The following is a 6,465-nucleotide window of genomic DNA, read 5'->3' on the forward strand; positions in this document are numbered from 1 at the left end:
CAAACTATATATTACATTATTAAAAGATCATTCTAGGCTCACAGATGGTAAAGGGCAGACGCTCTGAGGCACTGCTGTAGGCTGAGCTGGAGATGTCTGTGTATGGCCTGCCCTGTGTCAGCATGGATGCAGAGATTTGAAGGGGTTCCAGAGAATGTGTGGAGGTAGAACCGACAGGTCCCCTGTATCATGGTGTGCTCTCAAGTGGTTTTTATTAATTTTAAAAAGATAAAGGTAACATTCTTACAGAACTTTAAGAGTTTAGATTTGTCCTAGGGAAGGGTACGATCAAACTCCCAAGGAAGAGCACAAAGATATATGTACAAGGATGTTCACTGGAGCAAAAAGTCAGAAAGTAGTGTCCATAAATCTGGAATTGGTAAAACAGAACATCTGTTAAAAAGAACACAGTAGGGACTTTCCTGATGGCACAGTGGTTAAGAATCCGCCTGCCAATGCAGGGGACACGGGTTCAAGCCCTGGTCCAGGAGGCTCCCACACGCCTTGGAGCAACTAAGCTCGTGCACCACAACTACTGAGCCTGTGTTCTAGAGCCCATGTGCCACAACTACTGAAGCCTGTGTGCCCAGAGCCCGTGCTCTGCAACAAAAGAAGCCACCACAATGAGAAGCCCACAACGAAGAGTAGCCTCTATTTGCCACAATTAGAGAAAGCCCGTGTGCAGCAACGAAGACCCAACACAGCTAAAAATAAAATAAAATTAAATTAAAAAAAAAAAAGAACACAGTACATTTTTGTGCATGGAAAAGAAATGATGTTAAAGCGATACTAAGTGAAAAAGCATGGTACAGAAGTGTCTGCATAGTACGATCCCGCTGATGTGAATTAAAAGTGATTATCACTGCATACTCTATATTAAATATTATAAGAAAAAGTCTGGGACTTCCCTGGTGGTCCAGTGGTTAAGAGTTCACTTTTCGACACAGTGGGTGCAGGTTCGATCCCTGATTGAGGAGCTAAGATCCCACATGCCTTGCAGCCAAAAAACCAAAACATGAAACAGAAGTAATATTGTAACAAATTCAATAAAGACTTTTATAATGGTCCACATCAAAAAAATCTTAAAAAAATTTTTTTAAATGTCTGATGGAATGTTTCAATATATATTAACAGTGGTTAACTCTGTTGACAGTGGTTATATCACGGTGTAGTGGAGATTGTGAGGGATTGTTACATTATACCTTACACCTTTCTGTCTTACTAGAATATCTTAAAAAATGGATGAGAAAAAAAAATTTTTTTTAAATCAGAGGCACAAGCAGTACTTTTAAGATTAACAGGTACTTTAATAAAGTCTTTCAATCAACTTTAAGGAATAAGTCCTATAAATATAAATATCATTTTCCTTTATAAAGAATTTGGATTAGACTTAAACCAGGAAAATGGACTATTATTGATCAAATTGAAATTATTATTTCCAAAATGATGTTGAAAACATCATATGTTGACAACATATGAATATGAATATGTTGAAAACATATTCATTTCCTTCAAGTAACATCAAAGACAAATAAGTGTACAAAGATTTTTCTGTCATTTATTCAGGCAATGGTTTTTGCGGTTTGGTAAGGAAAGAGAGACAGAAGTTTATTTGTGAAATAAAACGAAAGCTTTCTTTTTAAGTTGTGCTTTATGAACAGACTATTAATGCTGGGTTATCTCTGAGCACGAGATTATAGGTGATTATGGACGATCACCATTTTCTTTTTACCTCCTTTCTATATTTTCCAAATTCTCCATAATGATCACGGATCATTTTTGCAATTAAAAAAAATCATTTCATTAAAGTTAGGTGTCTATAAATTTAACACTGTATCTGATCAATGTCAGTCTGCTTGCACTTTCTATATGGTGTCAAGTAGTTCTCTTTTTCTCAATGACTGAAGTTTGCAGACTTTATTTACAAACTGGGACCAAATGATTTGTATTGTGATCACGTTGGTCCCTATCTCTCTCTATCCAAAATGACAAGGCAACGTCTGTTGAGCACACTCTGACAAGCAACTTTTTAAATGTCATTATTAAAATGACTACACAGGCCTTTCATCGAATTTCCAGAGAGCCACAAAGAAAGGTCAAAGCAAAGAGAAGCTGACTGTTAGAAAAACTCCAGCCTCTTACACCTTCTCTTAGCCACAATCACATGGTATGCAGCAAATATTTTTAGGTTACACTGAGAAAGCTTGAAACTGCAGCTTTGGTGTGCAATGGGATGTGCAAAAAGAGAGAGAGACACGCGAGCGCGCGCAAAAGGGTTTTTAAATGACAATTGAAAATTTTATGCAAAGTGTGCGAGATCCTTGGATGAGTGTTATTTAGTAAATACTGCACAACACGTACATTGTACAGCTGCGTAAAATCATTCTAGTTTGCTTTCAACCATCTGAAGGCTTTCTGTGCTTTCTGGTTTTAGCTTCTAAGCCGTGTAAATTCTTTCTGACTCATTAGCTTTTTACCCTGGGGGCGACTCACAAGCATCACAAAAGTGTGAATATTTTTCTGAAATCTCTTTTCCAGCCAATGCATTCATTTGTTTTTTAGCCTCAGAATGTAAATCTCGACGACGAAAAGCAACTGCATAATACTGGTCTCCCTCTTTTATATCTTCCTTTCTCTAAAACACCCCTATTTATAATTAAAAGCGCATAACCGAAGACAAATTCTACATAATTAGTTTACAACTGGGACCATAAGCTGAGGAGGGAGTTGGGAGCAGGGCGATGTAAATGCTACTAGGCCAGAATCCCCCAGGCCTGTCCCGTGTATTGCAGGATGTTCAACAACATCCCTGGCTTCTACCCACTAGATGCCAGTAATGCAGAGCTGCAGCTCCCCAGATGTGAACACCAAAAGTGTCTCCAAAATATTGCCAAAGTCATTGTCCGCAACTGAGAACCACTGTACTAGGTCAAAGACTACAAAACCAGGCCCTCTGTTATCACCAATTCAAATTGTTCCTTTGGCCTCACGGTGAACCTCTATTTACCTAGTCACCACCAACGTAAAACACAGACACTCATAAACGCCCTCACACTCTTCATAAACATCATCTAGAGTTCTTCCTCTGAATCATATGTGGCCAATTTGGCTATGAGGAGGGAAACAGGTGCTGGTAACTTTCCCAGCCTTCCCTGACATGGCTGTTCGTGCTTGTCACCCTTTTTTTTTTTTTTTTGGATGCATTTGGGTCTTCGCTGCTGGAGAGCAGAGGCTACTCTTCATTGCAGTGCGTGGGCTTCTCATTGCGGTGCCTTCTCTTGTTGTGGAGCAGGGGCTCAGTAGTTGTGGCGCAAGGTCTTAGTTGCTCCGAGGCATGTGGGATCTTCCCTGACCAGGGATTGAACCCGTGTCCCCTGCACTGGCAGGTGGATTCTCAACCACTGCACCACCAGGGAAGTCCCATGCTTGCCACTTTTAATGTATGTAAGTTCATAACATCATGACTTCTGAAGCTTGTGAATGCCCCCATTTCTTTATCCATTACCCACACTGCAAACCCATGCTCCCCCATGAATATTGTTTCAACCATAATTTTCTTTAATTAAATGTTTATTCTATCTTGCAATTGTTTTTGTCATTTGGCACCTAAATCCATAATTATGATCCAGGCTCAATATATTTATTTCCTGAATTTATCCTAGATTAGAGGCAATTAATTAAAACTGGGGGAAGAGATTTATAGATTAAACAACAGAACAAAACACGTTCCCTAATTCATCCCACTACAAAGCAACACATATTAGCTCAAATAAATTTTATTTTTATGTCTCAATATATCCAAGTTGTCTGGTGGTTTTTTTTTTAATGAGGCAGATGATTCAAAATTCTTTTTATTGATAATGAATTGATATGAAACTGAATTTCAGTTTACTTAGTTGCAACTTCACTTCTCACTTTAAACAACTCTTTTTCTCAGTGATTGTCAATACATGAAAAGCACCTTTGCTTATAAATAGTGCAGCTTTAATACATAACAGGGCCTTGCTTATTCTTTTTTTTTTTAAAGTTTATTTATTTATTTATTTATTTATTTATTTGTTGGCTACGTTGGGTCTTGCAGGCTTTCTCTAGTTGTATCGAGCGGGGGCTACTCTTCATTGTGGTGCGTGGGTTTCTCATTGCGGTGGCGTCTCTTGTTGCAGAACATGGGCTTTAGGCACACTGCTTCAGTAGTTGGGGCATGCAGGCTCAGTAGTTGTCACCCAAGGGCTTAGTTGCTCCAAGGCATGCGGAATCTTCCTGGGCCAGGGATCAAACCTACATCCCCTGCATTGGCAGGTGGATTCTTAACCACTGCACCACCAGGGAAGTCCCAAGGGCCTTGCTTATTCTTATTTGATGTCATGCTTTTTCACACACATGAATAACACTAAAAATATATTTATGCACTGAGTGAAAACAGCCATACAAGAGTAACTGTAGAATTCCCTTTATATGAAACTCTAGAAAATGAAAACTACAATGTCTACCTGGAGATGACAAGGTGGGTAGGGTTGGAAGAGAAAGAATACAAACGATCCACGGAAGCCAGGAAAATGGGCAGAGGGAGTGGTTTCCTCTGTGGAAGAAAACTTCTTAATGATTTCTTCTCTAGGGAAAACTCTGGAAAGTGAATTTACCATTACTAGATTCATAATCTCGAGTATGGCCTGTGCCATCTTTGGTAAAATAAGAATAATGATACCTACCCTCTAAGGCATATTGAATGACATAATCTGTTTTAAATTCTTAGCCCTATGCCTGACATACAGGTGTTTTGTAAGCATCATTTTCTATGCCACTTTCCTCCTTTGTTCCCAGCACTGGCTAAATAATTTGTGAGGTCCAGCCCAACAATGGAAATGAGGGCTCCCTTGTTCAAAAATTACTAAGAATTCAAGACAGCAACAGCAGAACATTAAACCAAGTGAGGGGCCCTTCTAAGTGTGGGGTTCTGTGTTATTTCATTGGTTGTACACTCACAAAGCCAGCCCAGCTCGCTCCCCTAGGTTCCATTTGTCTGTTCTTCTACTAAATTAAAAGTCACTCTTCAATTTGACAATTGACAGGGAAACAAATTCAACTAACTAACGAGGGCTTGACTATGTGTTGTGTTTCAACGCTGGTTCACTTTTAGTCAAGCTGTTGAGTGTTAGTGACCCTAGGGCTCTTCTAAAGGAACTGTTTCAATCTGCCATAGTATTTCCCTGGTTTGTATCGTTTTCAATATGGAGGAATTAAAACAAAACACCTTGGTTGTCTACAAGCAATTGGACCCTTGATCATAGCCAAAGAGGCACCTAGTGGCCAAAGAGGCAGTTAATTCAAAAGCACTTTATCTAGACTTATCAAATAGCAATCGCAAAGAAAGAAGCATAGCTTTAAATTGGTGTCTTAGATCCTGTACTGGAGACTTTTAAGGAACTGGTGCAGATGTTTAAGAGTAAAATACCCAAAGAGGAAGACTTGGCCTCCAAACCACTGAACCCCAGCTCTGCCTGTTATTCCTTCTTTATGGATGCATCAGTGTGTCCTTTAATGGGTTTCTCAAAGTTTATTTATTTATTTATTTATTTGGGGGGTACACCAAGTTCAATCATCTGTTTTTATACACATATCCCCGTATTCCCTCCCTCCCTTGACTCCTATTTATGAGATCCTATTTATGAGAGAATCCTGTAAAAAAAAAGCAAAATAATTGCGCAAATACACACACTCACACACACACGCAGGCACGCAAGGCATCTCAACAGAAGGCTAAGAGAATGAACTCTTGTTGAGCACCTTCTATCCTTCCATGTCCCAGATATTTCATAATTCATCGGAATATTAAAACATACGTTAGTCTTCATTTAATCGCAATATACTCAAGACTTTTTTTTTAAACAATGGAGAAACAGGCTCAGAGCAGTTATTTAACCTGCTCAGTCAGCAAGTTGGAGGGTCTGAATTGAAGATTTTACCCGGCTCCAAAGCTCATGTATCAAAATCCGAGTCAGTTTAGGTGATTAAAAATTCAGGGGTCCAATCTGTCACAGTATCTTTGAATCAAACAACAAACAATCAAACTTCAAACTTTAGCATACTTGCTAATCATATTAGTTTACATGGGCGCCTTGCGGTCACAATAATTTCCACCCTTTCCACTACCACCATCAGCATAAATCATTCAGCATCTAAGGGCTAGCGATTCTGCTAACAGTTGATCAGGGGAAAAGGCTGGCTTCCAAGTAAAGATAAACAATTAAAATTCGTGGTGTAAGACTAACTCCGACGACCTGAGCTGTTTGGGATGGCAAGCTCTCATTCACCGCTGGGCGGGAGGGAACCTCCGCACGCAGGTCTGGAGGATTCCCAGCGGTCATGTCCCTTGGGGCAGCCCGTGGGTCGGCGCAGACGGCGCAGGCGCGAGTGCAGAGCGGTTCCCCCGGAGACCGGGCGGAAGCGGTCGGAAGCTGCTCTGCG

This window comes from Hippopotamus amphibius, chromosome 11 (genome assembly GCF_030028045.1).
Source record: "Hippopotamus amphibius kiboko isolate mHipAmp2 chromosome 11, mHipAmp2.hap2, whole genome shotgun sequence".
NCBI classification, from domain to species: domain Eukaryota; kingdom Metazoa; phylum Chordata; class Mammalia; order Artiodactyla; family Hippopotamidae; genus Hippopotamus; species Hippopotamus amphibius.